Here is a 26181-nt window from a genome sequence, read left to right as displayed (position 1 = left end):
AATTATTTGTAATGATGTTTGCACAACTCTTTGAATATACTAAAAGTCACTGAATTGTACACTTTGAATGGATGAATATACAGCATGTATATAGCATAAAGCATATGAATTATACATTAATAAAGCTATTTTTAAAAGTTCATTTCAAAATAAGTGAATACTTACTATGAGCCTATTGATAACACGATGTAGCACCAAAAAAATTTTATTTTCCTTCCAGTGCATTTCACACTTTTGTTGTCCAGAATGTTAAATTTCCTCTATCTGCTATAATTTTAGAAAGCCTGCTCCTTCTAAGCTTAGGAAGACATTTACTTTAATTCACTTTCCAGAAGGAAAAAATCCTCTACTAACGTACTAACCAAAATGTAGCAGTTAAACATTAATTCATTAATGAGCTTGACCATGATATATCATGGCAACGTTTGGAGCCACACGTGTAATGGCTATAGACTCACAAGACACAGCCAGAATTGATGTTTTTAACAACTGCTGGGACTCTATTTAGAACAGAAGTTCCATCACAGTACCTTGAGCAAATGAACGGAGACAAATTTTTGAATTGGCTTCTTATTCCCCATTTTAATTAAAAACAAAAGGTTATCTTAGATTGCATTGCACAAGTCTCAATTACCCCTTCTGGTACGATTTCTACTAAGACACTTTGACAGATTCTTAGTTCTGGGAAGGCAATCAGTACATTTACTGACATTTTATAAAATAGTGTATTTAACTGTAAGGGTTTTAAACAACTGTTTTAATTAGATTGTCAGAAAAGAAATAAAGTGCTCTATTTATGTTGAAGAGTATAGTTTTTTTACAAGCCTCAGACTTAAAGAAGTATGTATGGGTATTTCTTTTTTTCTGGTGAGTTCAGAAATGAAAAAACCTAATGGGAAAGTTTTACTGTAAACAATCTTAATACAGTTCCATGGGTATTACATCCCAAATTAAAGCCTCAAAAGTCAATGGAAAAAACAAAATAGGTGTTATTTAATTAGAAAAACACAAATACAGATATATATGTGTGTGGAAAATATTTTTTTGCATAAAGTAATTTTTCTAATGAAATAACATATGTGTAGGGATTGAATTACTTGAGATGTAATTATAAGCTCTTGAATCCTCTGCTTGAGCATTCTACTCTCTGGAGACAGAAAGAGAATGAAGGCTCTGTCTTTAAATCTAAAATAAGTTGGATAAAGTGCCTTATAATTCAGTCTCAAGATTTCTTGGTTTCAGAAAATTCTATTCCTTTGCATCCCTCGTTCCAATAGAACTCAAGCCAATGATAAACAACTGATTTAGAATGATGGGAGGGATGCCTGGTTGGCTCAAATTAAGGTGACAAAACCTTGAATTTGGCTCAGGTCACGAGCTCAGGGTTGTGAGATCAAGCCCTGCATCGGGCTCCCCATGGGGCATAGAGTCTGCTTAAGATTCTCTCTCTCCCTCTCCCTCTGCCCTCAACCTTCTTTACTCTTTAAAAAAAAAAAAAAAAGTTTAGAATGATGGGATTATTAAGGAGCCCCCATGAGACTATTAGCAGATTCCTCAGAAATCTTATAGGTCAGAAGGGGATGCAGGATAACATATTCAAAGTGTTAAAAAAAAAAATATATATATATATATGTATATATATATATATATATATATATATATATATATATATATATTCACAAACAGAACTACTATAGCCAGCAAAACTTTCTTTCAAAAATGAAAGAGAAGTATTTTTTCAAATAAAAGCTGAGGGAGTTCACCCATCAGACCTTCCTTTCAAGAAATGTGAAAAGGAAACCCTTCAAGTTGAAATTAAAGGATAATAGCAACACAAAAGCATATCAAAGTATAATTCAGTGATAAAGGTAAATAAATATTTTTTTAAAAAGAAGGGGAGGGCGCCTGGGTGGCTCAGTCAGTTAGGTGTCTGCCTTCAGTTCATGTCATGATCCCAGGGTCATGCTGAGCAGACAGCCTCCTTCTCTCTCTCCCTCTGCCAGCTGCTCCCCCTCCTTGTGCTCTCTGTCAAATAAATAAAGAAATCTTTAAAAGTATTTTTAAAAATAAAGGTAGGTAATAAATAGAAAAACACAGAATACTGTAATGATAGTGCATAAAACACTTTAAATTCTAGTATAGGAGTTAAAAGACCAATGTATAAATGACTATTACTATAAAAATATGTTAATGGATACACAATATAAAAACCTGTAATTTGTACCAATAATAACCAAGTGTGGGGAGAATAAAAGAGTTTTTTAATGCAACAGCAGTTAAGTTGCTATCAGCTTATAATACACTGTTATAAGATGTTTTCTATAAGCCCATGGTAACCACAAAGAAAATACTTAGAGAAGATACACAAAAAATAATGAGTAAGGAATCAAAGCATTTCCCTACAAAAAAAAAATAATAATAATAATGATGATGAAACACAAAGTAAGATACAATAGAGGAAATAAGAGGCAAAAACCTGCAAGACTAGGGCACCTGAGTGGCTCAGTCAGATAAGCTCAAGTCATTTGGTTTTGGTTCAAGTCATGATCTCAGAGTCCTGGGACCAAACCCCACATTGAGCTCCACGTTCAGCAGGGAGTCTGCTTGAAGATTCTCCTCTCTGCCTCTCCTCGCACTTGCTCTCACTCTCTCAAAAAAATAAATCTTTTTTTTAAAAAATAGCTGTAAGACTGATAGAAAATAATGAACAAAATGGGAATATTGGGTCCTTCTCTATGTATAATTGCAAAGAACTGAAATCAGGATTTGGGAGAGGTACTTGCACTCTCATGCTGACTGCAGCATTATTCACAATAGCCAAGAGATAGAAACAACCTAAATATCTATCAACAGGTGAAAAGAGAAAGAAACTGTGGTCTATACATAACAATGAAATATTACTTAGCCTTAAGAGAAAGGAAATCCTGTAACATACTACAGCATGGATGAATCTTGAGGACATTATACTCGAAACAAGCCAATCACAGACAAATACTGCGTGACTCCACATTTGTACCAGGTATCCAAAGTAGGCAGTCTTAGAAGAATACAGAATGGTGACTGCTGGGGGGCTGAGGGGAAGGGGAAACAAGGAGCTACTATCCAGTGAGTATAGAGATTCAGTCTTGCAAGAGGAAAATTTATACACAATACTGTACCTTAAACCCAAAATTCTGCTAAGAAGTATATTTCATATGTGGTTTTGTACCATAATTTTAAAAAAGAATCAAGGGGTTGTTTTTTAAGAGTCTTTGTCGAGTTCTATTGGTTGAACAACTTTATTTATTTTGGGTAGGGGGAGGGACAGGAAGAGGAGGAGAGAGAGAGAGAATCTCAAGAGGATTCTACACTCAATGCAGAGCCTGACACAGGGGTTCAAACTAACAGCCCTGAGATCATGACCTGAGCCAAAATCAAGAGTCAGACGCTAACCAACAGAGCCACCCAGACACCCCTGAACAATTTTATTTTACAGATGATGGAAGTGAGGCCCAGAGGGATGACAAAGCCAGTTAGTGGAGTACATGTCCCAGTCCACTCCTCCATTCTACTTGGCAGAGTGAAAGCAGAGATTCCAGACCATCTATAACAGGATAAACAGCTATCAAGTAAGACTTCTCCCTGTGATTATACAAAACATACAAGAAAAAGCAAGCAGGAGAGACATAAATCAGCATCTCCCTGGAGTCAATCATATAAAGAACAGAATATAAAAATTTAACTCTAGATTTCATGAAAAACATCTATGTTGGCAATATTTTATGGGGTTATACAGAAAGTGCTTTGCTATTTATCTTAGTCATCAGATGAAAGAATATATAATTAATGTTTACAACTCTCCCTCTTTTTTAAATGAATGAGAGCTCATATTTTATCACTATATAAAAGATACAGTAATAAATTAATATCCACAGAAATAAGGACACTAGTGAAAAGAAATAATTTAAGACATGGTCATCTAGTAGAAGAGGCAAAAATCCAAAGCATTATCAGGTTTTCTTTAACTTTTCAGACTTCGGTTGTATGAAACTAGACCTGAACTACACAGGTACATTCCTAGTTCATATTTCATTTATGTCCTTCAGTGAGATAAATGCTGAAATATCTTTGCATAAGATTTTGCCCTTGAAAAACATGAAAGTAAATTCATATGCAAGTATATTTGCCATTTATAAAACAGTGGAAGAAAACAGTATGCATTAATTTAGAAATAAAAAACTACATTTTTATACATTCAATGAATGAATCGTACATACAAAGAGAAGCATAAATGCATTAATAATTTTAACATTGAAGAAAATTTTAAAAAATTATTCTCACCAAAAAAAAGGGCATAATGCCTTAAACATTAGTTAATTCTACCTTCCTCACTTAACTTGACATAACTACTTATGGTTTCGGCTTATTATTTAAGTAATACCTTGAAGAGCTCGCTTCGGCAGCACATTTACAAATACCTTGGAAAGCAGTCCATTGACAAAGTGCTGAAAAGCTAATAATTTCTTTCACTGATAAGGAAACTGCAGGCATGCAGTAACATCAAAGAAATGTAAACAGTACAATGTTCTTCTTCTTTGATTTAAATTATATTTATATAAAACATAATTGATAAGTAGTCCCAGGTCTGAAATGTAAACTTTCAGAGTCAAACAAGGTCAAGGGAAGAAAGATGTCTAGAATAGAAAGCCCCCACTGGGCAACCTTCTATTTGCGATTCACTCTAGCCTTATTCCAGTCCAGACTAAGCATCTGATCTATACTGACTCCTCTAATACTAGCAGCTAACATCTATTGGACAGTTACTGTGAACACTCTCCTAAATACTTACAGAAAATCATGATTATCACAGTGTTTCAAATGACAAAACTGAAGCTCGTGAAGGCCAAACAATTTGCCCAAGCTAAAAGAGCTGGCACATGCCAGAGTTAAGATTGGACCAAACAATTGACCTCCAAAGCCCATGTACTTGCCACTCTGCCTACCATACTTCTGGTTCCCAGGATACCATAAATGCTTTCAGAATGCATAAACTGGGGCACCTGGGTGGCTCAGTGCTTGAGCATCTGCCTTTGGCTCAGGTCATGATCCCAGGGTCCTGGGATATCATATAGCCATATCAGGCTCACTGCAGAGAGCCTCCTTCTCCCTCTGCCTATGTCTCTGTGTCTCTTATGAATAAATAATTAAAATCTTAAAAAAAAAAAAGAATGCATCAATTACTCCTAATTTGCTCTGATTCCATTCAGCAAGATGGATCTTAAAATAGTGTTACAGGGGATCCCTGGGTGGCGCAGCGGTTTGGCGCCTGCCTTTGGCCCAGGGCGCGATCCTGGAGACCCGGGATCGAGTCCCACATCGGGCTTCCGGTGCATGGAGCCTGCTTCTCCCTCTGCCTGTGTCTCTGCCTCTCTCTCTCTCTCTCTGTGACTATCATAAATAAATAAATAAAATTTAAAAAATATTAAAAATAAATAAATAAATAAATAAAATAGTGTTACAGTTATATGATTCTGTAAATAATTATTTAAGATAAAACACTTGCAAAGAGAAGTACTTAAGGAGAGTATTCTGACCAAATTAATAGAGATTTAGAAAATACTAAGTAAATGTTACCAGCATATCAAAATGTTACCAGGACATCCATTGAATTTGAGGTAAGAAGTTCCAGCACATAGAAAATCAGGTGAACAGCACAGAAGCTCCAAGTATGGAAAAACAGGAGAAATACCGCTAGACTAAAATAAGGTAAAGTCAAGTATCAAATCACCTGAGGAGTCTCCTTAGCCATATGAATCTTCATTATCTCTCAGAGTCAGAAACAATTTCTATTTTTAGAAAATGGCATAAGAAAAATTATAAAGTAATGGTTAGCCACATAATTAACACGCAACCACCAGTGGGAGAAAGAACTAAAACCAACATTAATTTTTTCGATTGCTAACATTTTGACACTTGCTATAAATGGTAAGTATAATGATCGAATTCCTGTAAGCATAAAATTTCCTCCCTGAAAAAAGTAGGTTTTATATTTTTATCACGATGAGACCTAAATCTTTAGTGGCTGACTGGCAGGACACAAGTTAAAAGCCAATGTCCTTCAGGTATAATGTATGTATTTTTCCTTCCAATCAGGTACAGTCAATCTCTATTACTGGGTATGTCACTGTGTACATCAGAATTGAGAGGAGGAGGGATGCTTGGGTGGCTCAGTGGTTGAGCATCTGCCTTTGGTTCAGGGCATGACCCAGGAGTTCCAAGATTGGGTCCCACATCAGGCTCCCTGCACGGAGCCAACTTCTCCCTCTGCCTGTGTCTCTGCCTCTCTTTCTCTGTGTCTCTCATGAATAAATAAGTAAAATCTTAAAAAGAAAAAAAAAAGAATTGGGAGGAGGAGTTTGAATGCCCTCCAACAATGGGATATAACTAAATATAGCTCAGCTAGTAAGCACTTGTGTAGTAAAAATAGTCAATACTTCAGGATTAAAATAGTAAATTGCTCAAAGAACCCAAAGCTATGAAAGTCAGGTCAATTTACTGGGATATGAAAAACTATGCTAGACTGACTATAGTTGATGTGGAGCCAATCCATACTACATTTGAGAAAAAATGATTACATGGCTAACACGAGTTGGCTGAATATAAAGTATGATTCCAATATTCACTCTTCTTCGATGACAAAAAATCCTTTGAAGATTAAGTAAGTGGTAAATATCTTAATACTGTGAATTTTATAAGGTCCTCGTCTCAAATAAAAGGCTGACCATTAAATGGGGTCTGCATGAATAATGGTAAACAAATGATCTTATTAGGATGCTTTATTAGCCAAGAAGATTAACACCCAGGATGAAGTGAAATTAATGAAAGAAGCCAGTAACATTAAAAAGGATTGATGTAAATTTCTTGCAACAATGAATAAGAAGACTGATTCCATTTCTTGGAGTAGATGGTATACCATTAAGGAATGAAAGAAAACAGATTTAGTAAACTCCTATTGTGCATGATCTGTGGATTAAGGAATATCATTAGGCTAGAAAGATAAAATGAATGTTAGGAAAAGGACACTGACAATGACATTCATGATAGAAGCAGAAGGTGCAAACCAATAGGATAAAAAAAGATTAATCCATGAATGGTGATAGAAAAACTGGATTAATGAGAAGGAATCCTAACACATTACCATGCAAGAAAAAAAACTCCAATGGGGATCCCTGGGTGGCGCAGCGGTTTAGCGCCTGCCTTTGGCCCAGGGCGTGATCCTGGAGACCCGGGATCGAATCCCATGTCGGGCTCCCGGTGCATGGAGCCTGCTTCTCCCTCTGCCTATGTCTCTGCCTCTCTCTCTCTCTCTCTCTGTGTGACTATCATAAATAAATAAAAATTAAAAAAAAAAAAAAATAAAAAAAAAAAGAAAAAAAACTCCAATGGATCAAGAATTAAAATCAGAGAGAATTAATCTTTTAAGAAACTAGAATGGTAAGTGAATATTTACCTGCTCTCTAGAAAGGAAAGAGCTCACTAAGGGTTAAACAATGAAAACTACTAAGTAAAGATGGATACACTTTAAGAAGAAGAATATTCAGAAAATACTTGTGCACAGAAGAGTTAATGTAGCAAACCTGAGACTGCCATCCTTAATTGACTTGATTGCAAAGTTGGCCTCCAGGTGGGATCCTGGAAAGTGGATTTTCTATGGGTTCCTACCATTCTTTACTGATATGGCCATGTCTAAACATGTGTACAAATAAACAAAACATGGTTCCTACACTGATCAGCCCCAATAAAAACCTTGGGCACAGAGTCTCTAACAAGTTTCTCTAGTAGACAATACTTTACACATGTTGTCATAATTCATTGCCGGAGGAATAAAGTGCATTCTGGGAGACCCCCCTGGGAGAGGACCCCTGTAAGAAGTAAGCTTGTACCTAGTTGCCCCTGGACTTTATCCAATGAATCTTTTCCCTTGCACATTTTGCTTTTTTCCCATTTGCTATAATAAATCATAGTCATAGTTGCAACTATATCTTGAGTCCAGTGGTCCTTCTAGCAAATCACTGAATTTAGGGGTAGTGTTATAGACCCTTGACCCTGAATCATCTTATATTTTGCTAAAAAAAACAAAAACAAAAATAAAAACAAAAAACCTAGCAATTTAAAAATATGTTATGTAGATTTTTTAAAAGAATAACTTCTAGAGTATTCCAAATATCAATAGTAGGAGTAAACTTTCCTATGCATTATACACCTACCAATCAAAAATATTTGAGGGTCAACTCCATGGTGGGTGCTGTGTTAAGCTTTAATGATACATCAAAGAAAAGTCAGCCCCTGCTCTCAAAGAGTTTACTGTCAAGGAACTAACAATTAGAATCATAAACATCATTGACTGAATTAGCCAAACTCAACTCTGAAGATTTGAAGTACAGAAAATGGTTTCTATGGACAGAAATTAAGATATAAGAACAAGAAAACAATTCAAGACAGCCTTTGGTAAGTGTAAAATACTACGAGTGTAACAATGACTGCTTTTCCTTTTTCAGAGGAAGGACAAGATTCTAGAGCTGGGCTGCCTGATATAGTAGCCACAAGCCACATGTGGCTATTAAATTTGAATTTAAACTAATGAAAATTAAATAAAACTCCAGTTCCTCAGCTACACTAACCAAATTTCAAATGCTCAATAGTCGTCCATGGCTAGTAGCTACCATAGGGGATAGCACATATTATAGAACATTTCAGAAAGTTCTACTGAACAAGGCTGTTCTGAAGGGCTGAGGGGCACAAGAATACCTCAGACGTTTGCTACCACATTATCTATAATGGCAAAAAGAACACAGGGACAACTTAAATGTCTGTCCATGTGGAAATAGGTACACACATTAAGCTTTAGATATTAAAAGAAAAAAAAAACCTGTTGATACACTGCCCTTCAACACTCATAAAATAGATCTGTATAACTATCATGGAAAAATGGCTCTAACATTCTAATAACAGAAAAACACAAACTGCAAAGGAACTTTTTTTTTTTTTTTTTTTTTGGAGAGAGAGAGTGGGATAAAGAATGCAGGTGCACAAGCAGAGGGTAGAGGAGAGAGAGAAGCTGACTCCACGCTGAGCATGGAGCCCAACACAGAACCCTAAGATCATGACCTGAGCCAAAATCAAGAGTTGGATGCTCAACCCACAGAGCCAGCCAGGTGCCCCTGCAAAGGAACATTTACAAAACACAATGCCTTTGTGCGCATATTTTAGGGGGAAGAGGTAGATTAAGATAAGTATGTTTGTGGGGCACCTGGGTGGCTCAGTGGTTAAGTGTCTGCCATTGGCTCAGGGCATGATCCCAGGATCCCGGAATCGAGTCCTCCATCGGGCTCCCCCCCAGGGAGCCTGCTTCTCCCTCTGCCTATGTCTCTGCCTTTCTCTGTCACTACTGAATAAATGAATAAATCAAAAAAAGAAAAAAAAAGATAAATGTGTTTGCTTGTGAGTATAATATATACTAAACTATATTGTTTGGATATTTTCCATATGACTATTCCATATTACTTTAGTTTAAAAAAAAAAAAAGAGGATATTTTACTAAAATTATTTAGAGCAATGCTTCAGTATGTGATGGAACCAAACTGGATGGTAAATGACCAGCAGGTACAGGACTAGTAAAAAAGGTGGAAATGAGTGTGGTGATAGTAGGACCCAGTAGAGGCTCACTGGAGGAATGAGGGTAAATTTCCCACCTGAAGAAGACACTTGATGTCAAGGAACCAAATTTGATCATGCTCCTCCCACTGCCTTCTTGCTCAGCTTAGTTTTCAAGGCACAAAGCAAATCCTTTCCCTTGCTCACTGAACCTTGTATATGTTCCTCTGTTTTCAAAATGAGAGTTCAACTATTTATGAACTAACTATGAAAACTATTGTTTTATAGCTATAAAAAATATTTAAAGCCAACTGAGTCATTCGCACTTTCTCAGTAAAGAATATTCTAAATACTGTTTGTCACTGTATCTTTGGGCACAACTTCATTTCAGTACAGTTTGAGTAATAGTTACTCCTTCTCACATTTGTTGCCCACACTAGCCTGGGAATGCCTTGCAGGCAGCTACACTATTTCTATTCTTTATACTATTAGCCCAAAACATACGAGTGGGATGAAACTCAAGACTAGCTGAAGAAAGAAGACAAGTTAACAGAGTTTAAGTTTTGAGGACTGGCTACCTTCACACACACACACACACAGCTTCCTGACATAGCCTCACCTGCTGAGCACCTCTCTGAATATTCCATTTTAAGAATTATTGTTCTTAATTATTTTAGGTTTCTATCCCACTGCAGAAACTGTAAGGCTATTTTTAGCCAAGTAAAATCAATGAAAAGAGTATTTGTGGGACACTTGGTGGCTCAGTGGTTGAGCGTTTGCCTTCACCTCAGGGCATGATCCTGGGGTCCTGGGACCGATTCCTGCATCAGGCGACCTGTAGGGAGCCTGCTTCTTCCTCTGTGTCTCTGCCTCTCTCTGTGTATCTCTCATGAATAGATAAATAAAATCTTTTTTTAAAAAAGTATTTGTAAGTACATATTTACATATATATCAAATAAATGAGCATTGGGATATCTTTATAGTACCTCTATACTATTCAACACAGTAGCCACTAGCCACATGTGTCTACTGAGCATTTAAAATGAGATGTGCTATAAGGTTAAAATATGTACCAAATTCGGAATGTTTAATACAAATATATATAGATGAAATATTGCATTAATTGTTACATATTAAAATACATATTATATATTAAATTTATGTTTCATATTATACATTAAAATAATATTTCAGATATATTGAATTAAAATTTTAAAATTAATTTCATCTATTTATTTTCACTTTTTTTAAGATTTACTTATTTATTTTAGAGAGAGAGCGAGCATATGTGTGAGCAGGGGGAAGCGTGGAAGGAGAAAGAGAGAGAAGCAGACGCTGAGTACAGAGCTCAGAGCCCCACATGGGGCTCGATCCCACGACCCTGAGATCATGACCTGAGCCAAAATCAACAGTCAGAGGCTTGGGCACCTGGGTGGCTCAGTTGGTTAAGCATCTGCTTTTAGCTCAGGTCATGATCTCAGGGTCAGGGGAATCCCTGCTCAGCGGGGAATCTGCTTCTCCCTCTACTCTTCCCCTCTGTTTATGTGCACTCTCTCTCTCAATAAATAAAATCTTAAAAAAAAAAAAAAAAATGGAGGCTTAACCAACTGAGCCACCCAGGTACCCCTATTTTTACTTTTTCAATGTGGCTACCAGAAAATTTCAAAGTATGTATGTGGTTCATGTTGTATTTCTACTGAACAGCACTATTCTTTATCCCATTAATGCACCTAAATATACTAAATGTAGTTTCTCCCATTCATACATATACATACACACACACACACTCACACACTGACACTCACGCTCACATACACACAGGCACAGGTAGTAAACAGTTAATGGCTTTCATTGCATGCACTTGGGGAGTAAAGTATAACAATAAGCCCCAGATGGGCAAGGAACATGTCTATTTGCTAAATAGCCTAGCACTGCTCCTTGAACATAAGGCAGTAGATAAATAATTGTGAAATGAATAAAAGGGGCTATAAAAATCAACCAAAATTTTAATAATACATAACTTTTATTGAACACTGATTATAAACCAGGTACTCTACTCTGGATTATCTCATTTACTCTACATGATGAATTTAATGAGGTGGGTTCTTCTATTATTCTTATTTTAAAAGTGAGAAAACATAGACACAGAATCACAACAGACTCTCCAGTATACTTTGCAATATTACAAGAAATGAAACAATTTAATTTAGTCTATACAGGAGGTTTACACAACTTTAAGCAATAGATACAGATTGAATGCCTTCTATTACATGGTATTATACTAGGTGCTATGACATTAGGAAGAATCAGAGGTTAATACAACCAAAATATAAACAAGGTATAGGCTAAATCCTGTTACAAATAAATCCCACTACAATTATCCCATATCCTACCAAAATATTAACAAGCCTGACTAATAGCTAATAATCCAGTCATACAAAATTCTTGTTGGATTTAGACAATACCTTGGAATTCACTATAAAAACCTGTGTTCATATGGCACATAACAATGTTGTTCATGCACAGAATCTTGTAATCCTTACAGCACCCCTGATAGGTAGTTATTACTAGAGGTTGGGTGGGATCTTACAAGTACTTAGATTCATTATCTGATGCAAGGATGTTCCTTATCAGGCTTTAATTCATGTTCTGTACTTGTTAAAGGCTACTGCCCAGGATTTGGGAGTGGGAGGATGGAAAGGGAAGGAGTTTTAGGCAGGCCACCTATAAAATTAGTTTTGGGTTCCAGATTTCTATCAACTTTAGAAATAATGCCTTTGGGCTGAGCAAGGCATGAAGACAGTATAATTTAAAACTTTCTAAGAGGCTTAAAGAGGCAAGTTCCAACAAATGATTGCTTTTTTTTTTTTAAGGGGGGGTGCAAAAAAGCATTCGAATTTAAAACAATCCTTCACATAGAACAACTTAACTAGTGTCAATAGGAACTAAGGCATCCTTATTGAGCTCCTTTCTGAAAACATATTAGGGCTCAAATCTTGATATACCTTGAAAAAATAAAGCAATATTCAGTACACACTAAATGGTCAACTTAATTTTTTTAGTGGGTAAATGACATGGCAAGAATAGTTCAGGTACTTGTAAATGCTAAATGTCCGGTATGTCTTCATTGGCTTTTGAACAGCCTCAAAGAGCAGACATGAGGATTCATTAGCTCTTAGCACATATGAACCTGCTCCAAAGGCAGCCAAGAGAGTTGCCTAGCAACAGTGCATTTTGCATCTCTCATCATCCCCAAAGATGCTACAGCAGCAGCGGCTAGGTCAAGCCTCTCATTAGCAACCTGACAAAGGGTTTCTATCTCCCATTTTACAAAATTATTTTTATTTCCAGGTGAAGCTCAAATATCTACGTATTATTCCTACTGACAACATATTCGCTTCCCTCTCTTCCTTCTTCTGACCAACCCCCATTTCAACAGATAGGTTTTAATGAACCCATCAAAATACCTGTAACAAAAGAAGGCACTGAGAAACCCAAAATCCAACAGAATTTGTATGCTTATTCACATCACTATAACGGTTCCATATCTTTGGGGCAATAAAGTAAGGAAGTTTTAGAAGAAAAAAAAAGATGCAAAACTCAAATAATGGGAAGAAATAGGTAAGACTTCAAAATTCACAAAAAAATCACTCCAATTATTTGCAATGCTCTTGATTTCTTATATTGTTCTATTCCCCCCATAAAAGCTAATCTCAACCATATAGCAAAATAGCAAAAAGGCAGACAATCCAAGAGTGGTAATTCCGGAATGGATTGACAGTTTATAATGAATGTAATCCATAAGAAAGGAACTCCGGTTCCCAATTTAATAACTATGTTATAAAGCTGCACCTCAGATCAATAGCTATTCATTCACTTCTGAAAATATTTCTTAAAATATTTACCACTCAGCATGGTTGCCATGCAGAACTAAAATATATACTTGCATAATCTTCCTTATATACACTCAGAGATCCTCAAAAGAAAATAAACAAAATAAGGACACTTCTCATTTCATGAATTTTAAAGTGCTTAATCCAGATTTTGACATAAATTGCATATACCCTTGGTGTCTGAGCCTCCATGTGATCATGAATTTCCCTAAGGAAAAGATTACAGAATGTGCCTGACATGTTACGAAAGATAAAGTGTGATACTAATAGACCCAGATTAAGAATGGTGTAAATGAGGAACATTAAAAGGCAATCGTCATCACACCAAGTCAAAATAAGTAAATTTTTTAAGTGATCTGAAAGGAACAATGTGATTTTTTCCCCTGAGGCCCCTCCCCCTTTTTAAAATGTACAAACAGCAAAGAATGAATCCCTCGGAGGATTTCCCAGAAGGGTGTCATTTACCACTAAAATATTTCATTCCAGCAGTTGAAAGACCATAAAAGGGTGAATGTCCTCCAGAGCCCCTAATAACGGTAATAGATCTTGTGTTACTATTCACAAGTGACCTCTCAGTCAGGCGATTTAATTTTTCCCCCTGCAGCATGGTTGGTTTCACACACAGTGTAATAACAGTTTTTGCACAACAAGACAATTCATCCGATTAGAAGAACTGTATTAAGTCTTTCATGAACAGCATGTGTCACTACTGCTTCAGCTAGGGTTTGATTTAAGACAACCTAATATATGCAGGCATGATTCTTCATTTTTCCACCATTTTTAAAAAAGATTCCTGGACTTCCTTCAGCAATTTTGCAGACCATTGCCTGAATCCTCCCTGGCTTCAAAAAATAACTAAGAACTCATCAGATGCTCACTGAGCACTTTAAAACAGGTAACAACGATTTTTCACCAGGCAACAGAAATGTGTATAAGGCTCCTGGTTTCTACACAGGTTAAATGAAATTCCATCGATGTCTCAAAGGAGAAGAAACATGAAAAGGGACAGAATAGGCATAACTGGTTACTGCAATTACTTTTATGCATCACAATATTTTAGCAACTCACCATTAATTATAAAGGCAATATGACATCACTGAGAAAAGCTTCAAATAGAGTAAATCTGGAGACAGCCATGTGTAAACCTCAGCAATACACAAAAAATTTTAAAGTGAAAACCAAAGGAAAAGGTGTGAAATGAACCAATCATCTGGCAACCTCTAATACAATAAATAGTTCAGCATCACTCAATGCCCACAGAAGACTAACCTGAGGACAGCTACACATTTCTTACTGCCTTGTGATGAGATTAAGATAGTTAAATGCAGAATCTCTGCAGTGAAGGTATATAGTTGTACCAGGGCACAGGAGTGAAAGAGCAGGGGTCGCATACAGACCAGGTTCAGCCCCTCGCCACCAATAAAATCCAAAGGCAGAGAGACCAGTGGTGGGAAAAGGAGAAGGAATTTATTTCATTGAGACTAATGTCGAGAAGGCAGCCTCCACAGTACAGAGAAATACTTCCATGTTTGTCTAAGGACAATGTAGGACAAAGGTCAGTGGGTGTATGCAGGTGGGCAGTAAAGGTCAGGTCCATCACTGTCTTGGGGTCAATCATGGATGGGGTCTTGCTGGCTCAGGGCATTCCTCATCGCTTGAGGGGATAACTGCGGTTCCCATCAGGGAATGCTTTGCCTGCATGGTCTTTTGTCTCAGTTAAGAGATAAACTAGAAAGGGGGCTGGTGTGGCTTCTTGGGGTAAGCGTCTGCCTTCAGCTCAGGTCATGATCTCAAGGTCCTGGGATGGAGCCTTATGTCTGGCTCCCTGCCCAGCAGGGAGCCTAATTCTCCCTCTGCTTCTCCCCCTACTCATGCTCGCTCGCTTGCTCACTCCCAAATAAATAAAATCTTTTAAAAAAAGAGAAAGAGGTAAGCTAGAAAGAAAAACTTAATCCACCAGAAAGTCTGAAGTCAAAATGGAGGTAGTTGGAGTCCCCTTTCATAGTGACAGTTGGAGAAATTCTCAGGGGTTGCCTCTGCTAACTCCCTTTAATTGATGCTGATAGGCATGGCTTCCCCCTTCCTTCCCTGGAAGGGGGCCAGCCTCTCAGAGAAGAGTAGTGTCAGCACTCCTTCTGCTACAGAAGGAGGCGTGTCTTTACAGCTCACATACCCCAAAGGGACCCTCCTCTGGCTCCTTGGCAAGCAGCCTAAACCTGCAAGATTAAGTTCTCTTGAGACTTCTGATACAGGTAAGATGCTCCCTTCCGGTTTGATTGTCCCACATGCTGCAGGAATCCTGTTTCTTTCAGAAGTGTGTATAACCCTCTAAGCAAACCTGTAAAGCGAGATGAGACAAGTCCACTGTAGTTCCTTGCCCATGTTGCCCGCACTCTGTCCACCAGAAACATGGTCATGTCTTCCATTTTGACAAATTCTAGGCATGCAAGCCAATCCCCACATTGCTGGTTCTCTCCTTCGCCTCCAGGATCACAATGGCTAGCCCAACCCTCTCCTTTAGATGTTAGATTTTGGGGACAGTCATCTTATACATCTGCCCACTCCAAATGCAAGGGATACACACAGTTGGATGGGGAAGAGGTAGAGTTTCCCTGAAGTCCCTGTCACCAGGCTTGAGGTGAGAGGCTGGCAGCACTCCAGCAACTTGCTGCAAAAATCTCCACTCTTCTCTTCATCTTGTCATCTCCTAACTTCTAGACCCTCACTTAGTACTCAGACATCTAAGTTTATTCCTATCACTCTACAAGTTCTACTGGGTGTTCTGTCTCAAAATCATTTTGGCATTTCCAGGTCCCCACCAACACTTCTAACATCCTGTCATATAACTTCATCTCCTCTATATCTGAGATAAATTTTCATCTCCCTTCTTATTGCAAGGCTCTCAGGATCTTGCTTCCAAATACTTGCCCAGAATCCACTCAAGGAACAGTTTCCTGTACCCTATGCACCTCAGTTTAACAGAGTACGACCTGCAGCCTTGTTCTCCCACTGTGACCTGCCACACAGTTGTGTCCTTGCACGTGCTCTTCATCCTGCCTTGGATGCCTTCCTTTCCCCCATATCTGGGAAACCTGTGCTCCTCTTCATGTAGGTTCCAAGGACACTGACAAAAACCTCCACAACGGCAATCACCATCCTGCACTAAACAGTAAATTTTAATGCCTCTGTCAACACACTAAGCTCCATGATTTCTGAAAACAGACTATACCCTTTCATCTTAGTATTACCAGAACCTGCCATATAGGAGGTAAGAGAGAGAGAGAGAGAGAGAGAGAGAGAGAATGAATATAGTGAATTCACAAAGTGAATGTTTTGAAAATGCCTAATAAAATGAGACCTAGTAAAAACAAGGTATCTACAATATTTCAAGCTGAAGGAGAATTCCAAGCCCAGATCAAGATGCACCATTAAAAACTGAATACAATTTGACAACTAAATACACCTAAGTAGAGTAAAATGCCACCAGTATAATTATCATTAATAGTCAGACTACTGGAAACAATGAAGGTAGGAAAGACTGGATTCAAGAAAAAAATGTTAAAGAAACAAAATTCGATTACTTTCATGTACATACTGTAACAAACCAATTAGCCAAGTGTTGCCAAGTACCAGTCCCTGCTGATATGTCTTAATGAATAGATAATGTGATCATTTTAAATTGGCACATTCATTGTACTCATGCAAATGAGCAAGCCCAAACTGCCTAAAAACAATAGCTTCAAAATCAGCTTATGTTTTAACTCAGCCTGTATCTAATTACCCTGAACCCTAAATTAATAGGATTTCATTTAACAAGATTTTCCTGTAATCTAACCTAACCTAAATTCTATCCCTGGACTCCACACTGTTTCCTTTATTAGTCTGGATAACACACAACAATATTGGAAAATAGGGTTTTTTGGTTCTAGGAATGTATACATGCACCTAATATATTTGTGCATTAATTCAATCAGGCAACAAAGCAGGTACCTGTCCAGGAACTAATCTGACCAGGAATTGTCCAAGGTCACTAGGAGACAAAAAAAAAATAAGACTATTTCCCTTAGGGAATTCCTTTTATGAATTCTAAATCTAATTGTAATCTATTCAAAATTTCCAATGAAGATCGCTTATACTCAGAATAACCATAGGACACCTAAAACTGCTAATCTGTGTTTAATCATACTCATTCATCTTTAGTGCTATTTAACTCTGTGATATGATAAAAAATTCAGGTTACATATATTTTTACATGCTCATTTTCTCTGGATGGAGCAGGGGAGGGAACACAAATTGTCTTAAATACAGCTATGATCCACTACCACAAAAATGCTCCTGAACAAGGATAACAGGACCCGGGGCCTCTGAAAGTCCAATCAATATACTGGAAGTCTGACACACAGAAATTATCCCAAGTCACTCCTTAACTACTCGTCTGGCTCCACTGAGTTTGTAACCATGTCTACTCATTTGAAATAAACTGACTTCAGAATGCCCAATTGCATTACATTACTGTTCTGACAATTGGCCAAAGGGTCTTTAATACTACCCATCATGAAAAGCTCAAAATTGTCACTGGCAGGGTAGAAGTCCAGTGTGCTGAAAAGACAAAGGGACAGAACAAGTCTCAAGACTTCTGGTAAGGGAACTAACACAGCTGTCCTACTTTAAGAATTCTAGAATGGTGGCCCCTGGGTGGCTCAGTCGGTTAAACGTCTGCCTTCAGCTCAGGTCATGATCCTGAGTTTCTGGGATGTAGCCTCACGTTGGGCTCCCTGCTCAACACAGAGTCTGCCTCACCCTCTCCCTCTGCTGCTCCCTCTGCCTATGCTCTTTTTTCTCTGTCAAATAAATAAATAAAATCTTTTTAAAAAATTCTAGAATAGACCTTTCCCATCAAATCCACCAAATCCTGACCAATTCTTTCAATTAGTTACAATTGTGACTATCAACGGCTTTCTTTCACTCTCCAACAAAAAGAATTACATCTGAAATGTAAAATATATTACTGCTAGAGAACCTATGGTTCACAAAAAATGAAAACAAAACAAAAATTTTAAAAATTTAAAAACTCTGCTCCAGCACCCAAAGTAATGAAATTTATTTATTCTACAGTTTGCTCAACAATGGTACTCAAGGAGGATCACATAAATGTCATATATAAAGAGTAGTATTTTATAGAGCATAAAAACAGGCAATATATTCTTCTTGTTCATTTCAAAGATACTTTTTAAGTTGTATTTGTCTGCAAGGCTTAGTTTATGAATCATCTACTTCAGACAGTCTTCCTATTATGACTTCATTGCCCTTCTGGGGTCCATCCTACCACATCCTATGCTTCCCTGTATTATCGCGCTCACCACGCAGTACTCTGCTAGGATATTTCTATCTTCCTTAAGCACTGTGATTCCCCCAGTAAGGGTCTCTGTGTCCCAAGTTCTAAATAAATGTGTGTCCCAAGCAGGTTCTCTATTTACTGAATAACTTATGTCACCATGCCCTTTCAAGATCCTGAATTAGCTATATATCATACCAAATACTTTAAATGTTTCAAACCTAAAAACCAACGTATAATTTTCTTCAACACTGACTGACATTTATTTTTCAAAGAGACTATAATAACCATTTTTGTTCACTAATATTCCTGACTTTGATTAAATTTCAGAATCTCTCAGTAATGATCATTATAAACAAAAATGTATAAAATCATTTTTGATCATTAAGCAATAAGCCCAACTGCAACGATGCTTGCTGATTTGCTGATTCACTTGGATCTTCTCAATCTACCCTTTGATCTATGCTTTCAGGAGTTAAGACTGCTATAGGTGTTCTATTTAGGTATAAAATATCTGGCTAAATGTATTTGCCTATTTATATAAGAGATAATGAAGCTAGAATAGAGGCAAAAATAATCACACAAGATTGAAGATCTGACCAGATTTCAAACAAATGTTGAGGTTCTTAGCATTTAATTCACTTTACAACTAACTGGGCCAATCTTATAAATGTGAAGTTGGTAAACCTTGCTCAAATCTCACCTTTGCCCATTACTAGCTGTGTGACTTTGGGGAAGTTAATCAAACTCTGTGCCTCAGTTCCTAAATAGTAGCAGTAGCAACCTCAAAGAGCTGTTTGAGTTGATTAATAGATGCAAATAAAGTGATTAAAATAGTGACTGGTATGTTATAAGCATATGTAAATGTTAGCTATTTTTATTAGCTATTGCTTTGTTCAAGAAGATACTATAGCTTTAATGAGTAGAACAATTTAAAGCTATTTAGCACTGGAAGGTTATCAAAAGGTCTAGAACCAATTTACTCAACAGAACTCAGAATTCAGTTAAGCTGGCAAACATGACAAACACTTCACATTTGGCCCCTCCGCACTATATGTGAAATTGATTAATTGAGTATCTTTCTGCAGCGAATTTATGGTAATGAATCAGAACCCATATACCAATTAAAGGTAATTAACGGAAAAAACAAAACTAAATGTCTTGCAATCATAAGATCATTAAATTTCAATGATAAATATTTATGATGTGAATTCCATAGCAAAAGTATCATACTAGAAGCCATTGTGTTTTGTTGAAGTTTTTGTTTTTGTTTTTTTTAAGATTTTACTTATTTACTCATGATAGACACAGGGAGAGAGGCAGAGACATAGGCAGAGGGAGAAGCAGGTTCCCTACCAGAAGCCTAATACAGGACTCCATCCCAGGACCCTGGGAACACGCCCTGAGCTGAAGGCAGATGCTCAACTACTCAGCCACCCAGATGCCCTGGTGAAGTTTTATAATTACATCAAACTGTTTCTATACATTTCTAGCATTTCAAGTTACAGTTTCTATACTGCTTGTATATTATACCTTTACCATATACTGCCAATGTTATTTAATTTATTGGGTTTTTTGTAAGATCAACTGGTTTTGTACAATGATCTTACATCTATCCACTGTAATGAACTCTCTTATCCATTCGAAAAGCAACAGCTTTGATTCTCTTGCATTTTCTAAAAAGCCAAAGCTTTTTTCCTTTATAGTACATATGTGAGTTTTATTTCCTTTTCTTGAATGAACAATGGCCAAAACATCCAGAAAGAGAGCAACATTACCATCAGACATATTTTTCAGATTCCTTACTTCCATTCAATGGAACGGCTTCTAAATGAAATCTGACTTGGAATTCTACCTATGTCAACATAAAATATCCTTTGACCTATGGGGCTTTTTATTTTGGATTCTGTATTATCTACCTCAGATGATAATGTTACCACATCTTCTATCTTAATAATCTACCTAGCTTTTAATTTTTACCATTTATTTTCAATTTGTGTCACTTGTTTCAAGGTTTGCCTCTTAGAAACACTGTATAGTATATGAGTCTTTCTTTTGATAAGATAATTTAATTCCTTCACAGTAATTGTCATAACTTGTCTATTTGTAATTTTTCCTACCATCTTATTTTATGTTAATATTTGCCATCCTTTTAGGGTTTTTCTTTAATTTTTCTTCCTTTTGTTACATTATTTAGAAATTATAAATCACTAGTTGCTACTAATAAGGGTTTACATAAATATTTCAATTTGTTTTTCCAGTAACATCAGGAACTACTCAGTTTCCAAAACAATTTCACCCTTAGCACATTCTCAACTCTTCTCACTATCACATTCCCACTATCTACCCCCAACATATTTTAAAACTTGGATCTTAATTCCAGGTAATTATTTTTCATACTCTATAAATAATTATTTTAAATTAACCACAAGGTATACTGGATATTTTGATCACCATTCAACATTTCTTCTCTGTGCTTTCTTGGATTTATTTTCCATTTTGCTGGAGCACGTCCTTGAGGGGTTTCATCTCCATCTCCCCTCAGAAAAACCAGTAAACAAGAAAGGCTCTTGAATTATTGCACAACTGGAAAAGTCTTTATTACCATCAGTCATAAAAAGCAGAATAATGGGGACAAATAATCTGGATAGAAAGTGAATTTCCCCAAGAAATTAGAAGGCAGTACTCCCGTCTATTCCAGCACCCAGAGTACTGCTGGTAAAAAATTAAGATCAATTTTGCTTTAAGTTCTTCTTTTCCCCATTTTTCTCTAAAAATCTCTTATGCCTTCTTCCTTATTGTTTAAGTTCCAGGGACAAATTTAGGTATTGATCTATTCTTACATATGCTGCTTGGCTTTCAAAGGGTCCTAACAATCTGTACCCTTGGTCTTTTCAGCTTAAAAAATAGTTTTCTGTCGTGTTTTAAGTTTCTGTCCTCCACTTTCTCCATTCCCTCCAACTGGAATTTTCCTTTTTTTTTTTTTTTTGATTTATTTATTTATCTATCTATTTATTTGTTTGTTTATTTATTTATTTATTTATTTATTTATTTATTTATTTATTTATTTATGATAGACACAGAGAGAGAGAGAGAGAGGCAGAGACACAGGCAGAGGGAGAAGCAGACTCCATGCCGGGAGCCCGATGTAGGACTCGATCCCAGGGCTCCAGGATTGCACCCTGGGCCAAAGGCAGGTGCTAAACCGCTGAGCCACCCAGAGATCCCCTCCAACTGAAATTTCTATAGAAAGATGCTATAACTCCCAATATTGACCCTCAATGTCTTAACTTTTAAAAACTTTTTGTCCTATATTCTGAAATATTTACTTGCACATTCTGTAAACCACTAATCCTGTCTCCATTTATGTACTGTGCAATCACATTTTTCATTTCTAAAATCCCTTGTCATTGAATTTCTTCTTTGTCACAACAGTATTTTTGTATACAATATAAAAACATAGAATAGCTTTCCAACATCTCTTGGGATATAGATTGTTTTTGTATTATATTCTGCTTCCTGAATTCTCTTTCTTTTGGAAACAGATCTCTAATTAGTAATGCTGTTAAATTTTCTCAAAGTCTGGTGAGCCTTCATTATCCATTTATATTTACGAATCAATGCCAAATTGGCTGCAGGGAACTTGCATGGGTTGCTCCTGTAGATGTAAAGCAATGTTTCCATAAATAAGACTCTCCTCGTATTTGAAAGGCTGATTATGGAAGAGCTGAAGAATGAATGGTAAAATATGTCGACTGGCAACTTCACTTTAGAGTGTCTGGCCATGATGCAAGTAGGCAGAAGACCAAGACCACCTTCTCCTTGCCCTGTCCTCTCATTAAAATAACAAATTTTTCTTCTGGCAATGGCGGACTTTGGTGTGTTTTCCCCTTGAGAGGAATTCCTCATGCCTGTTTTGAAATTCAAAGTTCTGATCCCCCTTCCCAGCCCTTCACCAACACTAGACGTCCATCTCAAGCAGTTTCCTTAGAGAGTGTTAACCAGAAGACAAAGCTACTGTTGCCTGGTTATTTAACTGGGAGCAGAAAGACTCCACTATTCGAAATGCAGTTCGGGGCCCCAGGCCCTCCCCGGCTATACTCCGTGCTCAGTGACACAACAAGACAAATGTTTTCAGTTCAATCGATTAGAACTACTGAATATCACAGCGATACATGGTTGAACTGAACATCACAATCAAACAATTTCAGTGAGAATTTTAAGTGATTTACGATCTACAGACTCCTCAAAAGAAACCCTGCCCAACACGAACACTCAGGGAAGGCAAGAAATTCATAAAGAACTCCTTGCTGGGTAAAAATTCTAGGCTTTCTGGGAAAAAATACCAAACACAACAACAACAACAAAAATTCAGAAAAACAGTAAAGGGTTCAAATGTCAGTTAAAAACATGTTTATTCTACAGATATCTATGTAGGGTTTATAAAGAAGAAATAAGCATATTCCCACAGAATGGAATAGATACCTGACCTTGAATTTCAGTCTGTGTTTCTTTTTGTCTAATTGTTTCATGGTGACAGGCTCAGCCCAATTTTGCTGTAGGCATAATCGATGCTATGGCTACGAGGAAAGAGTAGTACAGCACTTCTTATCTGTAAAGCTCTTTATTAAAAGTACTGTACATTCTGGCTTCTGTTTGCTGGTGTGAAGAACACAGAAAGCAGGCTGACTTCAGGGGGTAACAATTCATAGAACTTAGTGACAATAGAACAGACTGCAAAGTGTCCAAAGACTCTTTGTGCAAGTTCTTTTATAGAATATATTTTCTCCTTTTCTCACAGCAGTAACTTACAGGCCATTAAATTTCACACATTTCCTATTCATTTTCCATGTTAAAATATGGCTTATGACCCAGAGTAGAACTATCACAGGATTCTGCCCTGAAAGTCAGCTTTTTTTACTATGTGATAATATATGACTTTTAAAAGACCAGCAAGTCCTGAGCCATGAACCCAGCCACATAAGTGATTTCAAATGGCTCAGAAGTGTGTACGCTTTTACAAATGGAAAATATTAAGCTCTGAAAACATTACAAAGGATAAAATTAAATTCTCAAAGAATGCCATTGTTCCCATTAAGCAAGACCTTTAACTAGAATTAACAACCAAAATGTAAACGGGAAATAAAAGACCCCAGAGCTGTAAAGGGAAGTAAAAAAACAAAAACAAACAAAACCCCCCGCAATTCTCTCCCCACTTCCAAAAAAAGAGAAAAATAAGCAAGTATCCAGGGTCTGAGAAAGGCAGTGAGGTTCACAAAACTTAATTTGTTCAGCATTTCAATGATGGGAGGTTTTAAGGAAGAAATGTGTAGTTCTCTAAACTCAAAATTCATAAACTTCTCCTTTCTCACACATTCCATCAGCCAGTCAAAAAGAAACTGTGATGTTCTTTACATGTAGTATTTAGAATTCTTTCTTTGAAGGTGAGATACTAACTATAAGATTTCATTTTAAACCATCTTGGCCTATCTAAAAAGCACTAAACTTTGTGGTTAACATTCAATGCAGATATCTATGTAATCTTGCCATAAACTCTTATACTATATGTAGAAACATATGAAAAAAACGCTTTCTCAGGTTTTAAAACCCCTACCAAGGAGCCCTGATTTCCAGAAGAGACTATAAGCTTTTGTCAGGTCTTCTCCCTATATATATTTAGAAGATCTACTATTAAGCCCCTAAAAATTCCAATAAGGCTTTTGTATAAACCTACTGCGATGTGGAAAAATAACTTCCTCCAACAGCTCTGTTATTCTTCAGGATTAGATGGAGAATCTCACTTCCAACAACTATAGGGAAGCTATACTTAATAACATATCCAATATAATAAATAATTATATTTATGTATTTAACATATAATTACATAATCTGTTAAGTATGTAATGTAATCAATTATAATATTATAGTAAATAGCTAATAATGCAGTTAATATAATATAGCTAAGGTAATAGATAGGGAAGGTTTTAAGAACTTTTAGCAGCCTTTTCTTCTCAGGGTGTCCAGGATCGGAAAAACACCTTGGCAGTTTGGTTAGGTGAGTCCCAAGTAAATACATGGAGTTTACCTGAAGCTGCCTTACTGATGAAGAGTAACTAACCTCTCCCTAAGAAGTTCTAGCAGTGTGAGACATTTCCAAAACTGTCCACAATCATGTTATAAACGAGTTGCCCAGTCATTGGCTCAGGGTTCAAAATATGATTTGTTATTGCCCTTTTAAAAAACTGTAGGGGTGCCTGGGTGGCTCAGTCCGTTAAGCATCTGACTCTTGATCTCAGCTCCAGTCTTGATCTCAGGGTCATGAGTTCAAGCCCCACACTGGAGTCCACGCTGAGTGTGGAGAATACTTAAAAAAAAAAAGAAAGCTGTAAAGTTCAGAAAATATCCTCCTTTAGGCCTGGAGTCCTATTATCCCTTAATTAACTAAGTAGAATCCACATTTAACATTCACTACCGCTGACTTCACACTCGATGAAACCAGGTCCTGAACAAATCACAGAAGTAGGAAAACAGCTCTCTGAAGAGGGAAGAGTAAGGCCAACTGGACATTACTGTACATGAGCCATGAAGCCCTGTGCTTCAGTTCTCATCCAGGCATCTCTGAAAATACTCTGAATGACTTATATCAAAATGAAAGAAAATAACATTACTCAGCATTAGAAAGGCAGGAACTATATTATATAAATATAACCAAAAAGCACACGAATCTATCAACTTTTATTTCCAGAAAAAACACTAATTTAGGAAATAGATGGCACTCTCATTTATTATAAGCAAAAGCTGTGATATGAAAAACTCTGTCTAAACTAAATTGATGTGTTTAAAACTTTCAAGACATCCATGGGAATTTACACAGGATGCTCGTTCTTGGATCTCTCCCCAGAACCCCAGAAGACATTCCCTCCAAGAATGTAAAAGGCACCTAACTTTTACTGACCACTGCCTGACCTGAATTTGTATCTTCCTCAAATTCAATCTAGTGATGTCCAGGTAAGAAAACTATCAGGAGGGATCCCTGGGTGGCGCAGCGGTTTGGCGCCTGCCTTTGGCCCAGGGCGCGATCCTGGAGACCCGGGATCGAATCCCACATCAGGCTCCCGGTGCATGGAGCCTGCTTCTCCCTCTGCCTGTGTCTCTCTGCCTCTCTCTCTCTCTGTGACTATCATGAATAAATAAATAAAATCTTTAAAAAAAAAAAAAAAAAAAAAAAAAAGAAAACTATCAGGATTATTAGTAACTGCTGACAGCATTCCTAGATGGGGTGGGGGTAGGGGGGTAATTTTTCCTATTTTTTTCATCTGT

General features: G+C 37.0%; 1 protein-coding gene and 1 long non-coding RNA gene across 3 annotated transcripts in view; both read right to left on the bottom strand.

Moving 5' to 3' along the window:
* The window catches only part of FOCAD (focadhesin), a 312742-nt gene that overhangs the window by 172044 nt on the left and 114517 nt on the right, over positions 1 to 26181 (bottom strand). The window lies entirely within an intron of this gene.
* Positions 1705 to 25863, bottom strand: LOC140641517 (uncharacterized). Its single transcript, XR_012038031.1, has 3 exons — positions 23352 to 25863; positions 5768 to 5825; positions 1705 to 2025 (listed from the first exon to the last, which is right to left on the bottom strand). It is a non-coding gene; the product is annotated as an uncharacterized lncRNA (long non-coding RNA).

The sequence above is a fragment of the Canis lupus genome, chromosome 10 (genome assembly GCF_048164855.1).
Source record: "Canis lupus baileyi chromosome 10, mCanLup2.hap1, whole genome shotgun sequence".
Taxonomy (NCBI): domain Eukaryota; kingdom Metazoa; phylum Chordata; class Mammalia; order Carnivora; family Canidae; genus Canis; species Canis lupus.
Note: the sequence above shows the minus strand (reverse complement) of the source record. Positions and strands in the feature narration are given on the sequence as shown.